Source organism: Pleurodeles waltl, chromosome 1_2, assembly GCF_031143425.1.
Source record: "Pleurodeles waltl isolate 20211129_DDA chromosome 1_2, aPleWal1.hap1.20221129, whole genome shotgun sequence".
Lineage (NCBI taxonomy): Eukaryota > Metazoa > Chordata > Amphibia > Caudata > Salamandridae > Pleurodeles > Pleurodeles waltl.
This window is the reverse complement of record NC_090437.1, coordinates 44,804,301-44,827,262: the sequence shown is the minus strand read 5'-3', so window position 1 is coordinate 44,827,262 and position 22,962 is coordinate 44,804,301.

The window sequence follows — 22,962 nt, the reverse complement described above, 5'->3', positions numbered from 1 at the left end:
ATTTAGAGTACTACTTCACATAAATTTGTTAAAAATCCACAGGGTCTGCAGGGGTAGTTATAAAATAGTATAATACCTTCCCAGTCTGCCAAGCACACCTGTCCCTCCCCAGGAGTGTTGGAGATTCACCTGTCCCAAGCACATTTTGCAAATATGCTGTAAGTAATGGATATTTTAACACTATTTCCCTTAAAAATCTAAAAAGCCATAAATGATACAGAAAATTCAAGAAAGACAATTTTGCAGCATCGTTTTTAATTTCTACATGTTAATTGTTTTCATTTCTCCATTTTGCCCTTTTCAAGTAGATTGTTAATCACACGTGCAGGAGACGGAGTAAGGTAGAAAAGTTAAAAAGATACACAGTTCACAGTCTCAATCTGTAGACAGCAAAACCTGCAGGCTTCACTAGCTCAGACATTAGTGTTTCCACTTGAGATGTGAGAGTTATACGTTAACCCAAACATACAGTCTAGGATCGCTGGCACTGATAGCGGCGATCACTCAGTAATACGCTTTCAATAGAAATCTTTAGAATCACAGTAAGTTTGTCCCTGAACATAAGATTTTCAGTTTCAGTAAACATATCCTTTTGTTATGTAATACAAGTTTTTAATTTTGAAACAATTATCTCAACTTTCCAAGGCTAAATTTTATCATTAAAAAGACACTGCATTGTCCTGAAACATCGGCTTTCATCTTTTAAAGGGGCATCTTTGGTGCCCAAACAAGTTAGCCATTTGCATTAAATATAGTTTTACAGAATTTGTATAGCACGTTAAACCCCCAAGGAGGTCTGAAGTACTTCAGTGTGTGTAAGATTAAGAGGCCACCTAATTTGAATAGAGTGTAGCGTGTGTTGATAGAATGACCTATATAGCAAGTGTTTTAATGGCATTTGTGAGTTTAAGAAGGATACTCTAGACACGTGGCAGTCAAATTCGTGCTGTACCTAAAGATGATGTGAAGCCAGGGCTTCAAAAATCCACTCTTCCACTCACTTTGGCAAGTCTTATTTTATCAGGTCCCGCTATTTTTAATTCTTACTGGTCTCTTCTGGCGAGTTGACACTGAACAGGTGTTCTGTTCAGTTGAAAAGTGGAGGGCATATAAAAGATGCTTCTAAATCTTGTTCTTATGTCATATTTGTTCTGTGCTCACAGACAGGGATCAAAAGTCAGTTTTTGTTACAATTAATTTTCAATCTGATTGCAGAGTTCCGGGACTTTGAAAGGTGAATAAAAGTATATAGGGTGTCAGGTTTTTCATAACACACAACATTTAAATGACTAAGTCAACTGTGCAAACATTTCAAAATACATTTCAGTAGTTGTGAAAGCTCTTTTTATATTTCTTTGTGATGAAAAAATATTTTAAAAGGATGAAAACCAATCAGTACATTACATGTTGATGTGCAAAGGATATGTTTTCTGAAACTCAATTTTCACAGATTGTTAATGCACTATATAATGTTATCACTAAAGCTGCAAGTTAGTGGAGATGTTTTTGGACATTTCTCAGAAAGTTACTGTGTGTAGATGACAATATATTACCACATCATGGTTTAGTAATATATTTATTAAAATTGAGTGTTTAAACAAACTGAGAAACACTCCTGCCTGATGGCAATATTGTTAGTAAACTAAAATAAGTCCTAGGTTATGCGGGCTAGACCTCATGGGTATGTGTGCTAGATTCTTGTGATGTATGCAGCAAACTTTAGCCTACTTAATCAAACAAAAGAGGTTCTTTTGTACTGCAGAAATACTGAGCTCACATATTTGAAGGTGTAATTTGTGCATCATCTTTCCCCCATCTGCTAGGCAAGAGCCTGAGATGTAATGTTTTTATCAATGTTATGAATGCAAGGCTTGCTCATGGAACTTTTCAGTCTTCCAGATATATTGAAACATTCAAGGTCCTTCTGCTGCAGTTCCGTTGGACAAGTGAGTCTTATTCATTGTGTGAATTTGTAATATTAAGGCCCTCATTACAACCCACGCAGTTGGTGTTAAAGCAGCGGTAACACCCCCAACAGGCCGGCGGTAAAAAAAAACGGAATCATGACCATGGCGGAAACCGCCAACTCAGAAAGCCACTATAACTACGACCGCCACGGCGGTAGCAACAAACACTGCGGCGGTAACCGCCAACAGCCAGGCAAAAGACAAGGTTCAGCCCACTGTATTACAAGAGGCCTATCCACCACCTTTTCCGGGACGGTACCAACGCCATCAAAAGCAAAGCGGAAACGGTGCTCTGAAGGGAAACAAGTCACCTTCCGACACTCAAGGAAGAACCAGGACACCATGGAGCCCGAGCTGCAGGTCTTCCCCACGCTGGTGTATCTGCTCATACACCAGGAGCACCAACGCCGGCGCTGACGACCACGGTGAGAACGGCACCTAGCACACAGGGGAGGGGGGGAGGAAAAAGAGAGTGACACACACACGCAACACCCCCACCCTCACCCCAAACACCATACACACAAACACATGCAACAACATTACATATACGCCCCGTAACCCTGAGGATTAACACAAGGGCAAAAGGAATGGAGTCAAATTAGTGTAATATTAGAAATAGTTAGAAAAACGTTTAGAAATCAAAAACAGTATTTACAATATATACAATATATTCAAAATGCGGGACAATGCCCACTCAAAATGTCCATGGCCCACTGGCCAAAAACACATAGGCCAAGCCCACACTTGACTCCTACCTCAATACGGAGAGAACACTGCAGAGGCATTAGGTCGAAAACACACAGGCACCTCAGGGGGACGGGGAAGGGGGGGCCCCTCAGCCAGAAGATGGTACAACACCAATGCTCCTGTAGGGGGCTCCATGCCCACTGCTTGGTCCTGGGGAGTGCAAAGCCACAGTCTCTCAAGTGGGTGGTTTGCCCACTGCTTGTTCCTGGGGAGTGCAAAGCCACAGTCTCTCAAGTGGATGGTTTGCCCACTGCTTGGTCCTGAGGAGTGCAAAGCCACAGTCTCTCAAGTGGGTTGTTTGCCCACTGCTTGGTGCTGGGGAGTGCAAGGCCACAGTCTCTCAAGTTGGTGGTTTGCCCAACGCTTGGTCCTGAGAGTGCAAAGCCACAGTCTCTCAAGTGGATGCCTTCTTCCACTAATTCTGGAGGGGGCTTTGTGCCCAGTGTGCTTCATCTTGCCAAGGATAGGGTGAGTGGATGCCTTCTTCAACTGGTTCTGGATGGGGCTTTGTGCCCAGTGATGCAGCACATGGGGAGAGCAAGGTCACAGTCACTCACCTGGGTGTCAGACCCACACAATGTTCTGTGGCCAGGATGTATGACGCACCATGGAGGCAGGACTACAGTTTATCCGCCGGTGGGGTCGGCTGTACAGTGGTTTCAGTGCTGGTGCAGGTTGCGGTGCTGCCAGTGGTGGGGGAGGCTCCAGGCTTCCTCTGCAGCCTCGGACGGCTGCCCACTGGGGCTGCTGCTGCTGGCAGTGGTGTTGCTTGCGTCGGTGCTGGTGGGGGTGCTGGCTGCGGTGCAGGTGTCAGTGTTGCCAGTGGTGGGGGGCGGCTCCAGCCCTTCCCCTGCAGCCTCGGACAGCTGAAGTGCCCTGGCTGGTGTTTTGTTCCCCTTCCTGCCCTTGGCAGATGGTGGTGCCTCCTTGCTTCTGCTAGCTGGAGTCTTTGCCTTGGCCTTGCTGGCTGGTTGTGCCTCCTTCTCCTTGCTGGATGCTGTCCCCTTTTTGCCCTTGCCAGTTTGCGGAACCTTCTTGGTCTTGGCAGGTGTTGGTGGCACACTGGCTGGGCTGACGGGTGCCTCCTTAGAGCGTCTCAGAACTGCAGAAACCACAGAAGACGTAGACTTGGTAGCTGAGGTGCTGAGCTGGTTTCTGGCCAACCTAGCCCGAGATGCAGGACGGGGGTAGGGGTAGGGAAGAGGTCAATGTTGGCTAGGAAAAGCTCCTTAGGGACATTGGGGCAGGAAGAGGGTGAAGTTTTGGGAGTGGAGGAAGATGGAGTGCTTGTAGGAGGTGTCAGTCTGCTGTGTTTGGGTCCAGGTGCATGAGCTGGATGCTGTTGGGAGGTGGATAGCTGTTGGGTGGGTGTGTGCTTGCGTTTGTGCACTTTGGGAGGAGGGGTCACAGACACAGTGGGAGAGGACACAGGGGATGTGTTCATGGATGTGGGGGTGGTGACTGCCAGTGAGGGGTGTGTAGTGATAGGCGTGCTGGTGATGGAGGTAGTGGATGAGGATGTAGTGCATGCAGGTGTGAGTGGAGACGCTACTGGGAGGGAGATGGACGAGGAGGAGGAGGGGGACACAGTGGAGGCAGTGGAGGTTGGTGTGTCTGCATGGGGATGGTGCTTGTGTGAGTGCCTGTGAGATGAAGTGTGGTGCTAGTGTTTGCCTGAGCCACTTTTGTGTGTTGATTTGGGTGAATGCTGGGCTGAAGGTGTGCTTGGGATAGTTTGGGGTTGAGGGTATTGGGACTGGGTAGAGGAAGTTGGAGGGGGGAGGATGGATACAGGGACAATGGCTGCCATCAGTGTGGAGACCAGAGCCTGAAATGCTCTCTGTTCCGCCGCCACGCCAGAGTGAATGCCCTCCAGGTATGCATTTGTTTGTTGCAAATGCCTTTTGACACCCTGGATGGCATTCAGTATGGTTGACTGCCCAACAGTGAGGGATCTCAGGAGGTCAATAGCCTCCTCACTGAGGCAGCAGGGCTGACTGGGGCAGGGCCTGAGGTGCCTGGGGCGAAGGAGATGCCCACCCTCCTGGGTGAGCGGGCACGGGAAACATGCTGAGGGGCTGCTGTGAGGTGGTGCTGGTACGGGGGTGGCGGCTGTACCTGTTTTTGGGGTGGGCACAGAGGTGTCCGCGACCGCCAGGAAGCTTCCATCGGAGGAGGAGTAGCTGTCTGTAGTGTCCCCTCCTGTCTCCGTCGTGGGGCTCCCCTCCCCCTCCATCCCACTGGCACCCTCACCGTCAGTGGATTCGGCCTCCAGGCCCATGTGGGATGCAGCTCCCTCCGTTGCCAGTGCCTCTGCTCTTCCGCCAGATGATGCTAATGCACACAAGGACAGGGTGACAAAACAAGAAGGGGAGGAGAGGCAGAGGATACACTTGGTCAATGACAGCAACAACACTACCGTTGGCGTACACAACACATAGGGATCAGCGCTATGCACTAGGCCATGCACTACCAGTTACAAAGCTAGTCACTAGCCCATGGGGTGCATTGCCCAACGCCGTTGGCTGCACACCTGAAACCAACAGGACCCTGCCCAGTAGTAGATGCCCACTAACACCATTGGGGTTGGAGTGCTTCAGAGCCTGCCCAACAAGGGACCTACCCTGCCAGTTCGCCCTGGCATAGAGGCACCCACTGCACACATCCCCCACCCAGGTACAACCTTAACACGCCCAAAGTCATGATTCAGAAACTGTACTCACCCCCTTGTGGCTGCTGTGATGCCTTCAAGCACCCATGCAACTCCAGATAGGCCACGGCCAGGATGCAGAACATCAGGGGGGGTCAGGGTACGACGGGCACCCCTTCCTCGTTGGGAGGCCACCCCCAGCTGGGCCTCCACCGTCTTCCTTGCCCAGCAGCACAGGTCCTCCCACTGTTTGCGGCAGTGGGTGCTCCGCCTGTCAAAGACCCCCAGGGTCCGCACCTCAGTGGCGATGGCATGCCAGATACCCTTTTTCTGATGGGCGCTGACCTGCAGGAAAATATGCATAGAAAAAAGGGATTAGTCATACCGTCCGGACTGTTACACTCATGGCCCACAATATCCCTCCCATCCCCTTACGCACAGACATTGACCACCAAACATGCAGCATTCTGCCCAGGACCCCTCAGCCCCCCCTACACGAGGCTTACACACACAGCAATCCAAACATTCATGGCCCATACATCATGCTTACAGTGTACTCACCTATTTGTCTGGAGGACCACAGAGTAAAGTATACTGGGGTAGGACCCCATACACCAGTCTCCCCAACTCCTCCCAAGTGAAGGCAGGGGCCCCTTCCCCAGACACTCGATCCATTGTTGCTTCCAGACACAGGTCACAGCAGCACTTGCAGTGTAGGTCCTCTCCTGTTGAAGGTCAGGTAGCAAGTGAGTGAACAGATAGAAAATGGCAGTCAAATCCACGGCGGTGCGTACCGTCACTGCCGGCGTACATCACCATTGGCTCCTGGAGCCCATAGGGCCCAATGATAGACAATGCAAAGTTGCACACCGGTCATCGACTGCCGACCGCAATGGCGCACAACGCCAGCAGAATTACCTCATTTCCACTTGTCTCTCCTCACAAGTCAGGCAGCTGCCATTTCAGGAAGGCACAGGCCATGGCACCTAACTGCGTCACAGCAGACATTGGCACATCAACTGGCTCTTGAATTCACATACTGTTTCTGTAAAGGAAAAAATGCATGTTAAATTTCACATATGTGTGAATATGACCCTCTGCTCCCCATTTTCCACCCTAGAGTTCAACCGCTGAGGATGAATAGGAGATGGAGACATCCCCCCGTGTACAGACCCCTGGTGGACCTGGCGACAATGAAGGACAGACACATTATCCTTACCTTCAGAGTTGATAAGGCTACAATCCAAGAACTGTGTGCCCAATTGGAGCCAGACCTGATTTCAGCTATCCGCCAGCTCACAGGTATGCCCCCTCTAGTGCAGGTCCTGTCAGTGCTCCATTTCCTGGCAAGTGGTTCCATCCAAGCGACAGTGGCAATGGCATCAGGGATGTCTCAGCCAATGTTCTCCAACATGTTGACCAGAGTGTTGGCAGCCCTGATGAAACACATGCGCAGCTACATCGTATTCCCCCAGGTGGAGGATTTGGCCACAGTGAAGGCTGACTTTTATGCCCTGGAACAACTCCTCAACATCATTGGTGCCATTGATGGTACCCATATAGCATTTGTCCCCCCCCCCAGGAAAAAGTAACAAGTGTTCAGGGATAGAAAAAGCTTTCACTCTCTGAATGTGCAGACTCTGTGTTTGGCGGACCATTACATCTCCCATTTGAATGCCAAGTATCCTGGCTCTGTGCATGATGCCTTTATCTTGAGGAATAGCAGCATTCCATATCTGATTTCTCAACTCCAGAGGCACCGGGTGTGGCTAATAGGTGAGCCCATGGTCCCCACCCAGTATATGTTGGTGTATGTGTATGGGTTTGGCCCTAAGGGTTAATGTCTGGCTAACAGGTATCCCTCGGTATTTGCAGGTGACTCTGGTTACTCCAACCTCTCATGGCTACTGACCCCATGAGGAATGCCAGGACAAGGGAAGAGGAACGTTACAATGAGGCACGTGGGCAAACAAGGAGGATAATTGAAAGAACCTTTGGCCTCCTGAAGGCCAGATTCCGGTGCCTCCATCTGACAGGTGGATCCCTGTACTACTCACCCAAGAAGGTGTGCCAGATCATCGTTGCATGTTGCATGTTGCACAACCTGGCCTTGAGATGCCAGGTGCTTTTTCTGCAGGAGGATGAGCCTGGAGATGGTCTTGTGGCAGCGGTGGAGCCTGTGGACAGTGAGGAAGAGGAGGCAGAGGAAGAAGATGTGGACAACAGAAGTTCACTCATTCAACAGTACTTCCAGTGACACACAGGTAAGACACTGTAACTTCACTTTCCATTGCATTTTTGTGTTAGACATTGGACATGGCAGCCTGATTTCCCTATGTCTATGGCCACTTACTATACCCTTTGGCATCTCTATTTTCAGATCTCTGTGCCCCACTCTGGCTCCTGGTGTGTTTACTGCTGCCCACTACAGGTCATACCTATGTATATATAAATGTACATATGAATTGCAATGTTTACAGCTTGTTAAACTAATACATATTTCAATCATTTGACAGACTCAATACTTGTATTTGTTCCAAGGGTGTTAATTTAAGTCTTAATAAGTAGAGGGGGATGTGCAATGGGCTAGGGTGATGGTGGAGGAATGTCCAGGATAGAGTCCAGTCTATTTGGTGGATAGGGTGACAGAGTGGGACACAAGGGTGACATTCAGGAGAGTCTTATTTCCTGGCAGGGGTCTTGGCAATGTTCTTTGGCTTCTGCCTGGATCGCAGGGACCGTTTGCGGGGTGGTTCTCCTTCTGCAGGGGGTGGGGTGCTGGTGGCCTGTTGGTCCTGTGGCGGGGCATCCTGTCCACTAACACAGATGGGGGTGGAGGGCTGTTCTTCGGTGTGGCTAGTGTCAGGGGCCCGTTGGTGTGCCACTGCCTCCCTCATGGTGTTGGCCATGTCAGCCAGCACCCCTGCAATGGTGACTAGTATGGTGTGGATGTGTCCGAGGTCCTCCCTGATTCCCAGGTACTGTCCCTCCTGCAGCCGTTGGGTTTCCTGCAACTTGTAGAGTAGCTGGCCCAAGGTCTCCTGGGACTGCTGGTATGCACCCAGGATCCCTGCAAGTGCCTTGTGGAGAGTGAGTTCCCTGTGCCTGTCCTCCCCCTGTTGCACAGCATTCCTCCCAGCTTCCCTGTTGCCTGTGCCTCTGTCCCCTGAACGTGTGCCCACTGCCACTGACCCCAGGTCTCTGATTGTCCTGGGTGTGTGGGGTTGCCTGGGGTCCCTGTAGTGGTGGACACACTGCTGATTGACGTGTCCTGGGGACAGATGGATGGGCCCGCTGGGTGGGTGCTGTTCTGGTGTTTCCTGAGGTGGGAGGCTCTGTGGTGATTTGGGATTGTGGCAGGGTAACCGACTGTCCAGAGGTCCCTGATGGGCCAGGTTGGTCATCGTGATCCAGGCATGCAGAGCTGCTGTCATCATTGTGGGCCTCTTTTGTGGGGGGACTGGATGTTGGTGGCACCTCCTCTCCGGTGACGTTGAGTGAGGGTCCTGTGGGGATGTGAATGCAGTGTTATTGTATCTGCATGTGTCATCTTGTGCATTGATATCTTTCCCTCTATGGTTGTTATTAGCAAGGCACTCACGTTTGGGTTGTGTGAGATGTTAATGGTTTGGTTAATTGATTGTTACTAGTGTGCATGCTGTGGTGATGGGTGTCCATGCAGGTCTGTGATGGGTGTCCATGCATTGGTGTTGCATGCAGGGCGTGGTATTGGGATGGGTGGGTTTTGATAGTGGGGTATATGTGAGGTGGTGGAGTGATGGGGGTGATGGTAGGGGTAGGAGTTTGTGATGGCATGCAGGTAGGGTGGGGGATATAATAGTAAAGATTTGACTTACCAGAGTCCAGTCCTCCTGCTACTCCTGTGAGGCCCTCAGGATGCATGATCACCAAGACTTGCTCCTCTCATGTTGTTAGTTGTGGGGGAGGAGGTGGGGGTCCACCGCCAGTCCTCTATACGGCTACCTGGTGTCTTGCTACAACGGAACGCACCTTCCCCCATAGGTCGTTCGATCTCTTCCTGATGTCATCCCTTGTTCTGGGGTGCTGTCCCACGGCATTGACCCTGTCCACGACTCTCTGCCATAGCTCCATCTCCCTTGAAATGGATATCTGCTACACCTGTGTTCCGAATAGCTGTGGCTCTACCCGGATGATTTCCTCCACCTTGACCCTTAGCTCCTCCTCTGAGAACCTGGGGTGTCTTTGTGGTGCCATGGGTGTTGTGTGAGTGGTATGTAGTGAGGGTGTGTGGGGTGATGTGTTGGGGAGTGTGCTGTGAGGTGCGTGGATGGTGTATGGGTGATGGTGTTATGTGGCTCAGATTCAGTGGGTGCTCCTGGCTTGTCTCTCTCTCAGTTGGCAATATTTGTTTTCATTGCAAGGGGTTGTGGGTAATGTGGGTGTGTGTTTTATATTGGATTGGGTGTGTGGGTGTGGTGAGTGTATGTGTGTCAGGTGTGTGTAGTTTGAATTGTCCAATGTGGTGTAGTTTTGTAAGTGTGTGTGTATTTTGAGTGCGGCAGTGTGTACCGCCAATGGTTTACCACGGTTGAATGTCCGCCGTGGTGATTCGTGGGTCATGATGCTCTGGGCGTATTTCTCTTGCCGTAACGGTGTGGGTTTTGGTACCGCCAGTTTATCACTGACCTTTGGTCTGGCGGACTTGTGAGGGTGTCTGTATAGTGGCGGATTTCTCTTGGTGGGTCATAACACCCGTAACGGTATACCGCTGCGGTCACGGTATGTTGGCGGCCATCAGCACGGTGATAAATGCCGCCGAGGGCCTAAATGTTTCATATTTTGTTTGAACGTCTCCAGGCGACAGTGAAACAGAAGATGCAGGATGTTTTCTTAGAATGGATAGTGCAAAAGTATAAAGTGTTGACATTATTTCTTCTGATTTGCTGAAGAGTTGATACATGTGATCATAGCATGATTAATTTGTGGTGTTAGGTAAATTACTATGCAAGAAGTATGTATAAGAACACCTTGTTTTGGGGACGAGCCAGACAAGACCTTCCTGTTCTAGTAGGGATGATGTCTGATTATTTTCTCATTTTGCTGTTTATTTGGGATTTAGAATGATTTTGGATTTTTGACAACTCTGTAATAACTCTGCATTTGAGCCTTCATGGTATTTATTCTGTCCTGTTTGATTTAAGATTTTTGTGATAAAATCTTTTAACTTTACCCTCTGATCTAGAACTCAGTCATTAAGTGGTCCCAGTTACTTATTTTGATCCTCTGTAAACTGATGTCAGGGAAGGTGGCTTTTTGTGCCGCTATTTTCTGTACAAGATCCATATGGGGTAAAATTTCAGTTTCACAAATTTGGGATTTCCTAAAATAGTGGGGTATGGTTTTGTTCCCACAAAAGCGGTAGTAGAGCATGGCTGCATAATAAGAACACCTCTTCCCTATGAGAGGTTTCCAAATGGTTTTCTCGGTCCTTATTACCCATTTTGAGAGAATAGTGGATTTTTCCAGAACTTCAATGGTGGTTTCTGAGACTGGAGTATTTTGAGAGACTTCAATTGCAGTGTGTTTCTCAATAATTTGGAGTTTAAGTATGAATAGGGTGAACTGGTTGATGTATGGTATTAACTTGTGAAGTATTTTGAATTATGAGTTTCTGAAATGGATAGTTGTGCGCTTTGTGAGATTTTCGGGATAGTGGGGAAAGTAATCCTGTATTGTTGATGTTTTATTCATATTTGTGAATTGATTTGTTCAATTGTTGGTTTGTCGGATTCGCCAAAATCCAACCTCTCAAGACATTGGGGGTCATTCTGACCCCGGCGGGCGGCGGGAGCCGCCCACCTGGAGGGAGCCGCCATATGGCCGCTCCGCGGTCGAAAGACCGCGGAGACCATTCTGGCTTTCCCGCTGGGCTGGCGGGCGACCGCCAGAAGGCCGCCCGCCAGCCCAGCGGGAAACCCCTCCCCACGAGGAAGCCGGCTCCGAATGGAGCCGGCGGAGTGGAGGATGTGCGACGGGTGCAGTGGCACCCGTCGCGAATTCCAGTGTCTGCAAAGCAGACACTGGAATTCAAAGTGGGGCCCCCAGGGGCCCCACGACACCCCTCACCGCCATCCTGTTCCTGGCGGTCGGAACCGCCAGGAACAGGATGGCGGTGAGGGGGTCGGAATCCCCCATGGCGGCGCAGCTTGCAGAAAACCGGCGGGAGACTGCCGGTTTTCCTGGTCTGACCGCGGCCAAACCGCCGCGGTCAGAATGCCCTGCGGGGCACTGCCAGCCTGTTGGCGGTGCTCCCGCATCCCCAGCCCCGGCGGTCCTTGACCGCCGGGGTCGGAATGACCCCCATTGTGCTTTACTTGTGTGCATAAGTTAATGTGCATTGCAGGTGCTGCATGCACACAGGGGTTTCCAAAACTAATGAGCTTTCTTTTCTAGGATCATGTGTCTAATCAAGGTTAGTGCACCTCTGCTCCTAAATGTATGGGAGTAAGAGCATTAGCCAGAGTGGATTACCACTGCCCTACCTAGTGTGAATTGTGATGTTAGAAAAGAACCATGAAGGGTAAGGGTTCTGTTGCTCTTTGGCTATTAATGGTGAGATTTAACTTGATTTACTTTAACCTGTTGACTTTGTTCCCATTTAGCGTAAGGAGGCAAACTTTATTTAGTTTAAAGGTAATTTAAAGGCAATTTAGAAGGTTCTTGTTATGTTTCCCTCATTCACAGAGAAGTGGTGCTGTGATTGGTTACTCAGTCAGGGAGCTGTGCTGAGATTGGTGAGATGTCACCACAAAGCTGCTTGCTTGGTTGCTAAAAGACCCCTGCTGTGATAGGTTGTCCTTCAAACAGAGCCATGCTGGGATTGGTTGTTTTTTGCTAGTTTGTTCATTGTGACTTTGAGATCGTTTTAAGTCAAAACAATTAGAAATGTTTTGAAAAAGCTTTCTGTTGTACCTGCTGCTTAGGGTCAGAAACTACTTGCCGAAGGGATGCCTGCATACAAAATGATGAGGGATTTTTTGTCTTATACTTGTACCTGGATTTCTGAATGGCATGAATAAACTGCTTCTGGCAAAACTTTACAATGTCCTTTGTGAGGGCACCTGTAACATTAGAAAGCTGTATTTCCTTAGAAAAGCCATGAATGACATGACCAACACAGTTTGGGGCACTAAATAAATGGGATCAAATGGCAACAGAGACGGAGAGAAAGTGAATGTCAAAGCAGGTGAAGGGTTCAAGCAGAGAGCGGTTGGAAAGTAAGTAGGATAGACAAGAAAAATTATGAAGGGGAGATACAATCGAAGGGTAAGAGTTTATCCTGCTGTAGTCAAAGGAACGAATGATCAAAACCAAAGAGGGAGAGAAGAATAGGAAGGATTTTGATGAGGAAGATAACTTTCATTATGATTTCCTCAATTCTAGATCTCCTCCATATACATTTAGAGCAGCAGGATCGCACGATTGTAGTTCATTGGAGCGGGTGGAGATGGCACTACTATGCAAGCTCCTACAGCTCTATTATAGAGTGCTTGAATTGAGATGTCAATGACAGGAATACCTTGTAGTAAGGATGCCCAAACTGTTGCCCAGGCTCAATGGTTTCTACCTTATACAGCAGTAGTGGTCTAAAAGTCTTCAAAAGCTATTAACATTGGCATATTAAAAGTAAAAGTTGGTGAAATGCTACAAGGGAGCAATGATTTAAGTTTGAATATATTTTTATTGCCTCATTCACACTCCTATTCTATATTATGGGGGTCATTCTGACCCTGGCGGTAAAAACCGCCAGGGCCAACGACCGCGGGAGCACCGCCAACAGGCTGGCGGTGCTCCCTTGGGCATTCTGACCGCAGCGGTACAGCCGCGGTCAGAAACGGAAAACCCGCCATGGGGATTCCGACCCCCATACCGCCATCCTGTTCCTGGCGGTTTTGGCCGCCAGGAACAGGATGGCGGTATGGGGTGTCGTGGGGCCCCTGGGGGCCCCTGCAGTGCCCATGCCATTGGCATGGGCACTGCAGGGGCCCCCGTAACAGGGCCCCACCAAGATTTTCAGTGTCTGCCATGCAGACACTGAAAATCGCGACGGGTGCAACTGCACCCGTCGCACCCCTTCCACTCCGCCGGCTCCATTCGGAGCCGGCATCCTCATGGAAGGGTGTTTACCGCTGGGCTGGCGGGCGGCCTTCTGGCGGTCGCCCGCCAGCCCAGCGGGAAACCCAGAATACCCGCGGCGGTCTTTTGACCGCGCAGCGGTATCCTGGCGGTCCCAGCCAGGCCGCCGGCTTCCGCCGCCGGCCGGGGTCAGAATGACCCCCTATTTCTGTAAAACCAGGCTGTACAATGAACAATAAGCAGTCCCCTACCAAAACTCCCATCCTGCCATCAAGCTATCTTTGACCCCACTCCTGCCCTCCCGGGGTATTCTTGCAACATCAGGTTGCTGAAACATTAAAGTTTTGGTAGTCTTAAGTTCCGGTGGTTTCTCCATCCAGACTCCTTACATCTTTATGGTGACAGTGAGTTGAGGTATAGTTATCATCAAGTTTGGAATGGTGCAGCAGTGTCAGTGCTTGAAGACACTTTGTGCATGACAATGCCTTAAAATCCCTGCTACAGTGTTCCAAAAGAGGACCCCATTGTTTGATAAAGAGGTTCTCTTCTCTTTGTGCCAGTTTCAACAGTTTCCCCATACTAAGAATCCATCACAATAATTCAATCCATTTATGTTCTGATAGCAGAAATTGTTAGCCCTATAGGCTTAGAAAGGTCTACTTAGCTGGGAGCAGTAGATGGGATATCAATTTGCCCAGGGAATCATAGAATGGGTAAATATTGGGTATGGGGAACTCCAATAGAATTACCTCAGCACATCTGGTCAGGTCTGAGGCAAGGAATTTGCTCTATTGTGTACAGTACCAAGGTCCAGAAAGGCCGTATCTTATGGCAGAACCAAAATAAATGGGTCAGTCAATCAATCAGGGATTTGTAAAGCGCACTACTCACCCAGAAGGTCTCAAGGTGCTGGCGGGAGGGGGGAACTACTGGTCGAAAATCCAGGTCTTCAGGTGTTTCCTGAAAGATAGAAGGTCAGGGAGTTCCAGGTCTTTGCGGCGAGGTAGGAGAATGATCTTCCTCCGGTGGTCATGCGGTGGATGCGAGGAACGTAGGCGAGGGCATGGTTGGCGGAACGAAGGTTGCGGGTCGGGGTGTGAAAGGTGCGTCTGTTGTTGAGGTAGGTCGGACCCGTGTTGCGGAGGGCCTTGTGTGCGTGGATGAGGATTTTGAAAGTGATCCTCTTTGATACTGGTAGCCAATGTAGGTCTCTGAGATGGGGTGAGATGTGGTCGCAGCGTGGAATGTCCAGAATGAGGCGTGCGGATGCGTTCTGGATTCTTTGCACTTTTGTCTGGAGTTTGTTTGTTATTCCTGCATATAGGGCGTTTCCGTAATCCAATCGGCTACTGACCAAGGCGTGGGTGACGGTCTTCCTGGTTTCGATGGAAATCCACTTGAAGATTCTGCAGAGCAGGCGGAGGGTGTAGTAGCAGGAAGAGGAGATGGCATTGACTTGCTGAGTCATGCTGAGTGTGGAATCCTAGATTACGCCCAGGTTGCATACGTGGGTGGTGGGTGAGGGTGCGGATCCTAGGGAGGTGGGCCACCAGGAGTCGTTCCAGGCTGAGGGGTTGGTGCCGAAGATGAGTAATTCTGTCTTGTCTGTGTTTAGCCTTAGATGGCCTGCTTCCATCCAGCTGGCTATGGCGTGCAGTCCGTTGTGGAGGTTGTCCTTTGCAGTGGTGGGATCTTTCGTGAGGGAGATGATGAGCTGAGTGTCGTCGGCGTAGGAGACTATGTTGATGTGGTGTGTTCGTGCGATGTTGCAGAGGGGGGCCATGTTTACGTTGAAAAGTGTGGGGCTGAGTGAAGATCCTTCAGGGACGCCACAGGTGATATTGGAGGCTTCTGATAGGAACTCTTTGGGTCCTGTCCTTGAGAAATAACGGGATACAGTCCAGGGCTTTGTCGCAGATTCTTGAGTTGTGGAGGCGTGTGCAGAGAGTGTGATGGCATACTGTGTCGAAAGCTGCGGAGAGGTCCAGGAGAATTAGTGCTGCTGTCTCTCCTTTGTCTAGCATGGTCCTGATGCCGTCTGTTGCAGCAATGAGTGCGGTCTCGGTGTTGTGGTTTTTGCGGAATCCGGATTGGGAGGTGTCAAGTGCCTTGTTGTCTTCCAGGAACCGGGATAGTTGATTATTCATGATTTTTTCGATGACCTTGGCTGGGTAGGGGAGGAGGGAGATCGGTCGGTAGTTCTTGGGGTTGTCAGGGTCTGCCTTAGGTTTCTTTAGCAGGGCGTTGATTTCTGCGTGCTTCCATCTCTCTGGGAAGGTGGCTGATTCTAAGGAGCTGTTGATGGTGTGGCAGAGATGCGGGCGATGATGGTGTTGGCTTTGTTGAAGATGTGGTGTGGACAGGGGTCCGATGGAGATCCAGAGTGGATGGTGGCCATGGTGTTCGCGGTGTCTTCTGTGTTGACCGGGGTCCAGGTGTGGAGGAGGTGGCTGTTTCTTGGAGCATGGGGTTCGAGGGTGTTCATAGTTAGCTGGTAGGATTTGGAGTTGAAGCTGTTGTGGATTTCTTCTATCTTTGGATGGAAGTGGGATGCGAGTGAGTTGCAGAGCTCCTGTGATGGCGGGGGTTTGCTGGAGCATGCCTTCGGGGTGGTTAGATCTTGGATGATGCTGAAGAGTTCTTTGGTGTTGTGAGCGTTGGTGTTGATGCGTTTTTTTAAGTGGGTCCTTTTGGCGGTGCGTATCAATTGGTGATGTCTGCGTAGGGCCTCCTTGAAGGTGCAGCGATTGGAGGCCGTGGGGTCACGGTGCCAGTTTTTTTCCGTTCTGCGGCAACGTTGTGCGCGAGCCTGCATCGGAAAAGGGTAGCGATGCGTAAATTCCTTACTTGCAAGTAAGGCCATGCGTTGTTTCCTTCTCCGGTCAGGTCGTCAATCCATAATTTTACTCCCTTGCAAGAGGGCTATGCGTCGATTTCCGGATGGGGCACATCAGATCCGCACAGTGTCAGGTTGATTTAGATGACCAGGGACGATGCATGGAAAATCTGGTTGCACGGTATCAGTAAACCGCGCTGCGTGGGGTTTGCGTCATTATCAGTCTCCGCAAGCGGGTGTTACCATTGTTTCTCCAGCCGCGATGCATCGATCTCCCGTCCATGATGCAGGTGGACCATCGATTTTAGCCGCGAAGCCAGCGGCGCATCGTTTATCAGCCGCGTTTAGGAAGGTGTGTCAAAAATTTCGACGCATGGCGTTCTGTGCATGGATTTTCAGGAGTCTCAGCAGAGAAAGTCTTTGATGGCCTGAGACTTCAACAACAGGAGTCAAGCTCACTTCAAGGCCTTGGAGATTTTTCTCAAGGAGGAATGCACAACAAAGTCTAGTCTTTGTCCCCTTTCACAGGCAGAAGCAGCAACTGCAGGATAGCCCAATAAAGCACAGTTACTGGTAGGGCAGCCCTTCTCCTCAGCTCTTCAGCTCTTCTCCTTGGCAGAGGTTCCTCTTGAATCAAGAAGTGATCTAATTTTCAGAGGTATTTGGGTCCACTACTTATACCCCTTTCTGCCTTTCAAGTGGGAAAACTTCAAAGGAAAGTCTCTCTTGTTTGTAAGATCCTGCCTTGCCCAGACCAGGCCCCAGACACACACCAGGGGGTTGGAAACCACATTAAGGGGGTGATTCTAACCCTGGCGGTCGGTGTTAAAGCGGCGGCCAACCCGCCAACAGGCTGGCGGTAAAAAATATGGAATTCTGACCCTGGCGGGAACCGCCAACACAGACAGCCACTTTAACACTCCGCCCGCCACGGCGGTACAAACAAACAGCGCAGCGGTCACCGCCAACAGCCAGGCGGCAGACAATGTACCGCCCACACTATCACAACTCACCAATCCGCCACCTTTTCCGGGGCGGGAGCACCGCCGATAAAAACACGGCGGAAACAGACTACGAACGGGAAAACGCACACCACTACGCACTCCAGGAGGAAGGAGGACAGCATGGAACCCGAATTAAACATCCTACCTGCTCTCGTCTACCTTCTCATCTACCACGAGTACGAAGTCCGGCGCAGACGACAACGGTGAGTACTGCACCTACGACACACGGGAGGGGGGAGGACGAAAGGTTACGGGCACACACATATGCGACCCCCCCCCCCCCCAACTATGTACACACCAATGCAGAGCAACAAGTCACAGTGACACCACCCAAACACCCCTGAAAAATGCTAGGACATAATCAAAATTGGAATAAATATTTATGTACCAAAAAGCTCCTGAAAATTATCGTACAACCATGAAAGATATTTACAAGAAAACAAATGATATACACATCAGTGTATAACTGAAGTAACAAGTCCTGCACATCCTACGAATTCATCATGTCCGTGGGGCAAAGTTTTGAGAAACAAGGGCAAAGCCCACACAGGAGACCTGAGTCCTTTGGAGAGAACACTGCAGGGGCATCAGATGTAAAAACTACAGGCACCTCAGGGGGAAGGGAAGGGGGGGGCACCACAGCCACATGAGTCCACGACGCCAGATCCACGAGGAGCCACCATGCCCACTGTACCATCCTGGGGAGTGCAAAGGCACAGTCTCTCAATGTCTCTACAGTGGGTGGGCTGCCCACTGTACCATCCTGGGGAGTGCAAAGCCACAGTCTCTCAATGTCTTTACAGTGGGTGGGCTGCCCACTGTACCATCCCGGGGAGTGCAAAGCCACAGTCTCTCAATGTCTCTACAGTGGGTGGGCTGCCCACTGTACCATCCTGGGGAGTGCAAAGCCACAGTCCATCAGGTGGATGACAGTCTCCACTGGTCAAGGACGAGGCATGGTGGGCACAGTGAACCATAAACAGTGCTTGAGATGAAGGGCCCAGCGGAGCGGTGCTTGAGAAGAAGGGCCCAGCGGAGCGGTGCTTGAGATGAAGGGCCCAGCGGAGCGGTGCTTGAGATGAAGGGCCCAGCGGAGCGGTGCTTGAGATGAAGGGCCCAGCGGAGCGGTGCTTGAGATGAAGGGCCCAGCGGAGCGGTGCTTGAGACGGCGGGGCCCAGCGGAGCGGAGCGGTGCTTGAGAAGAAGGGCCCAGCGGAGCGGTGCTTGAGATGAAGGGCCCAGCGGAGCGGTGCTTGAGACGGCGGGGCCCAGCGGAGCGGTGCTTGAGAAGAAGGGCCCAGCGGAGCGGTGCTTGAGATGAAGGGCCCAGCGGAGCGGTGCTTGAGACGGCGGGGCCCAGCGGAGCGGTGCTTGAGATGAAGGGCCCAGCGGAGCGGTGCTTGAGATGAAGGGCCCAGCGGAGCGGTGCTTGAGACGGCGGGGCCCAGCGGAGCAGTGCTTGAGAAGAAGGGCCCATCGGAGCAGTGCTTGAGATGAAGGGCCCAGCGGAGCGGTGGTTGAGACGGCGGGGCCCAGCGGAGCGGTGCTTGAGAAGAAGGGCCCAGCGGAGCGGTGTTTGAGATGAAGGGCCCAGTGGAGCGGTGCTTGAGACGGCGGGGCCCAGCGGAGCGGTGCTTGAGATGAAGGGCCCAGCGCAGCGGTGCTTGAGATGAAGGGCCCAGCGGAGCAGTGCTTGAGATGAAGGGCCCAGCGGAGCGGTGCTTGAGACGGCGGGGCCCAGCGGAGCGGTGCTTGAGAAGAAGGGCCCAGCGGAGCGGTGCTTGAGATGAAGGGCCCAGCGGAGCGGTGCTTGAGACGGCGGGGCCCAGCGGAGCGGTGCATGAGAAGAAGGGCCCAGCGGAGCGGTGCTTGAGATGAAGGGCCCAGCGGAGCGGTGCTTGAGATGAAGGGCCCAGCGGAGCGGTGCTTGAGACGGCGGGGCCCAGCGGAGCGGTGCTTGAGAAGAAGGGCCCAGCGGAGCGGTGCTTGAGATGAAGGGCCCAGCGGAGCGGTGCTTGAGACGGCGGGGCCCAGCGGAGCTGTGCTTGAGAAGAAGGGCCCAGCGGAGCGGTGCTTGAGATGAAGGGCCCAGCGGAGCGGTGCTTGAGATGAAGGGCCCAGCGGAGCGGTGCTTGAGACGGCGGGGCCCAGCGGAGCGGTGCTTGAGAAGAAGGGCCCAGCGGAGCGGTGCTTGAGATGAAGGGCCCAGCGGAGCGGTACTTGAGACGGCGGGGCCCAGCGGAGCGGTGCTTGAGAAGAAGGGCCCAGCGGAGCGGTGCTTGAGATGAAGGGCCCAGCGGAGCGGTGCTTGAGACGGCGGGGCCCAGCGGAGCGGTGCTTGAGATGAAGGGCCCAGCGGAGCGGTGCTTGAGATGAAGGGCCCAGCGGAGCGGTGCTTGAGACGGCGGGGCCCAGCGGAGCGGTGCTTGAGAGGAAGGGCCCAGCGGAGCGGTGCTTGAGATGAAGGGCCCAGCGGAGCGCTGCTTGAGACGGCGGGGCCCAGCGGAGCGGTGCTTGAGAAGAAGGGCCCAGCGGAGCGGTGCTTGAGATGAAGGGCCCAGCGGAGCGGTGCTTGAGATGAAGGGCCCAGCGGAGCGGTGCTTGAGACGGCGGGGCCCAGCGGAGCGGTGCTTGAGACGGCGGGGCCCAGCGGAGCGGTGCTTGAGATGAAGGGCCCAGCAGAGCGGTGCTTGAGAAGAAGGGCCCAGCGGAGCGGTGCTTGAGATGAAGGGCCCAGCGGAGCGGTGCTTGAGATGAAGGGCCCAGCGGAGCGGTGCTTGAGATGAAGGGCCCAGCGGAGCGGTGCTTGAGATGAAGGGCCCAGCGGAGCGGTGCTTGAGATGAAGGGCCCAGCGGAGCGGTGCTTGAGATGGCGGGGCCCTCTTCAGCGGTGCCTATCTTCACGGCGGGGCCCTCTTCAGCGGTGCCTATCCTCACGGCGGGGCCCTCTTCAGCGGTGCTCTTCTGCACCGCGGGGCCCTGTTCAGCGGTGCTCTTCTCCACGGCGGGCCCTGTTCAGCGGTGCTCCTCTCCACGGCGGGCCCTGTTCAGCGGTGCTCTTCTCCACGGCGGGCCCTGTTCAGCGGTGCTCCTCTCCACGGCGGGCCCTGTTCAGCGGTGCTCTTCTCCACGGCGGGGCCCTGTTCAGCGGTGCTCTTCTCCACGGCGGGGCCCTGTTCAGCGGTGCTCTTCTCCACGGCGGGGCCCTGTTCAGCGGTGCTCTTCTGCACCGCGGGCCCTCTTCAGCGGTGCTCCTCTCCACGGCGGGCCCTGTTCAGCGGTGCTCTTCTGCACCGCGGGCCCTGTTCAGCGGTGCTCTTCTGCACCGCGGGACCTGTTCAGCGGTGCTCTTCTCCACGGCGGGGCCCTGTTCAGCGGTGCTCTTCTCCACGGCGGGGTCCTGTTCAGCGGTGCTCTTCTGCACCGCGGGCCCTCTTCAGCGGTGCTCCTCTCCACGGCGGGCCCTCTTCAGCGGTGCTCTTCTGCACCGCGGGCCCTGTTCAGCGGTGCTCTTCTGCACCTCGGGCCCTGTTCAGCGGTGCTCTTCTCCACGGCGGGCCCTGTTCAGCGGTGCTCCTCTCCACGGCGGGCCCTGTTCAGCGGTGCTCATCCAGCAGGTCAAGGGAGCCAGACCTGGCCTGGACTCCCTGCTCAGTCGCCCTCGGACCGTGACGTTTCTGGACCCTTCGGGGACGGACTCCTGGCCTCCTTAGTGTCCTCCTTCCCAGCTGGGATGTGACATGTCGGGTCCACCTTCTCCGCGCTCCTGCTGCCCTTCCGCTCCTTTGATGGGGCTCTCGGGCCCTTGCCTCCCCTAGATGGTGTGGCTGGTGAAGTGGCCGCACATTGCTCCTTGGGGGCAGCCCTGTCAGTCCTCGCACGGCGGCCCTTGTTTTTGCGGGTCCTCTTGCCGAGGGGGTGGGCTGGACGTGTCCTTGCTGCTGATCGATGTGTCACTGCTGGCAAAGGGTGGACTCCAGATCCCATGCACAACAGTGACACGCGAAGCTGGGCTGGTGGTGGCTGCGGTGCTCTTGGGACTCTTTGCAGATGGAGGGGGGAGCTCATCGGAGGGAAAGAGGTCAAGATTAGCCATGAAAAGCTTTTTAGGTCCAAGGTAAAGGGTAGGAGAAGTGGTGATGGGAGTGGAGGAAGAGGATGTGGTTGTAGGAGAGTCAGGTGTGCTGTCATTGGGTGAAGGTGCTGGTGCTGTAGGTTGTCGTGAGGTGGATGTCTGTTGGGTGGGTGGCTGCCTGCGTTTGTGTGTCTTGGAAGAGGGGGTGACAGACACAGTGGGAGAGGACACAGGGGACGTGTACATGGCAGTGGGGGTGGTGACTGCACGAGTGTGGACTGTACTGGAGGGTGAGGTGGTGATGGAAGCACTGGCTGATGTTGGGGTGCATGCAGGTGTGAGTGTAGACGTCACAGGGAGGGAGGAGGGAGACGAGGAGGAGGGGGACACAGAGGTGGTAGTGACTGCTGGAATGTCTGCATCTGGGTGTTGCTTGGGTGAGTGCTTGTGGGATCTGTGGTGCTTGTGTCTGGATGAGCTGCTCTTGGGTGTTGAGGTGTGTGCAGGCTGGTCTGATGGTGTGGATGGGATAGGCTGAGGAACAGGAGACAGAGAAAGGCTGGAGGCAGTAAGAAGAGGGAGGCTGGAAACAGGGACAATGGCTGCCGTCAGTGCTGAGGCCAGAGCAGTGAACGCTCGTTGATGGGCAGCCTGACCCGAATGAATGCCCTCCAGGTACGCATTGCTCTGTTGCACCTCCCTTTGCACACCCTGGATGGCATTCAAAAGGGTCGTCTGCCCAACAATGAGCGTCCTCACCAGGTCAATGAGCTCTGCACTGAGGGCAGCAGGGGCAACAGGGGCAGGGGCTGAGGTGCCTGGGGCGAAGGAGACGCGCGCCTTCCTGGGCGAGCGGGCACGGAGCGTAGGCTGAGGGGCTGCTGGGAGGGCGGGGCTGGTGCGCTGGGTGGCGGCTGTACCTGTAGAGGCGGGGGGCCCGGATGTTGCCGCCACCGCTAGGGAGCTCCCATCCGAGGACGTGTCGCTGTCGCTGCTCTCACCAGCGGTCCCCGTCGTGGTGCTCCCCTCGCCCTCCGGATCACTGGTGCCCTCGGTGTCTGTTCCTGGGCCCACTGGGGCCTTGTGTCCTGCAGCTCCCTCGTGCTCCGATGCCAAATCTCCTCCGCCTGATGATGGTAATGCACACATGCACAAGAAGATGAAGAGAAAGGGTGGGGGGAGAAAAAAGAAGACCAGGTTGAGTGCATGCAATGTCAACACCGTTGGCGGAGAGGACAGACACAGGAGCCTCATGCACTAAGCCGCGCATTCGGGGTACACTACTCAGTACTACTGACTAGGACAACAGGCCAAGAGACGTCAAACGCGCACATGGGTGATGCTGGACCTTCAATGGCTGTACTTGTCACCCTACAGAGGTGGGGGCCGGGGGCACAGGGCCATGCCTAAGGGAGAGGACTACACTACAGAAAGCGCCCTGGCCTAATGTCACCCACAGCCCTCCTCCCCCACCCAGACGCCTCCACTGCGCAGAAAGATAGGAGAATGTGCTCATACTCACCCCCTTGTGTCTGCTGTGATGTCTTAAAGCGCCCATCCAATTC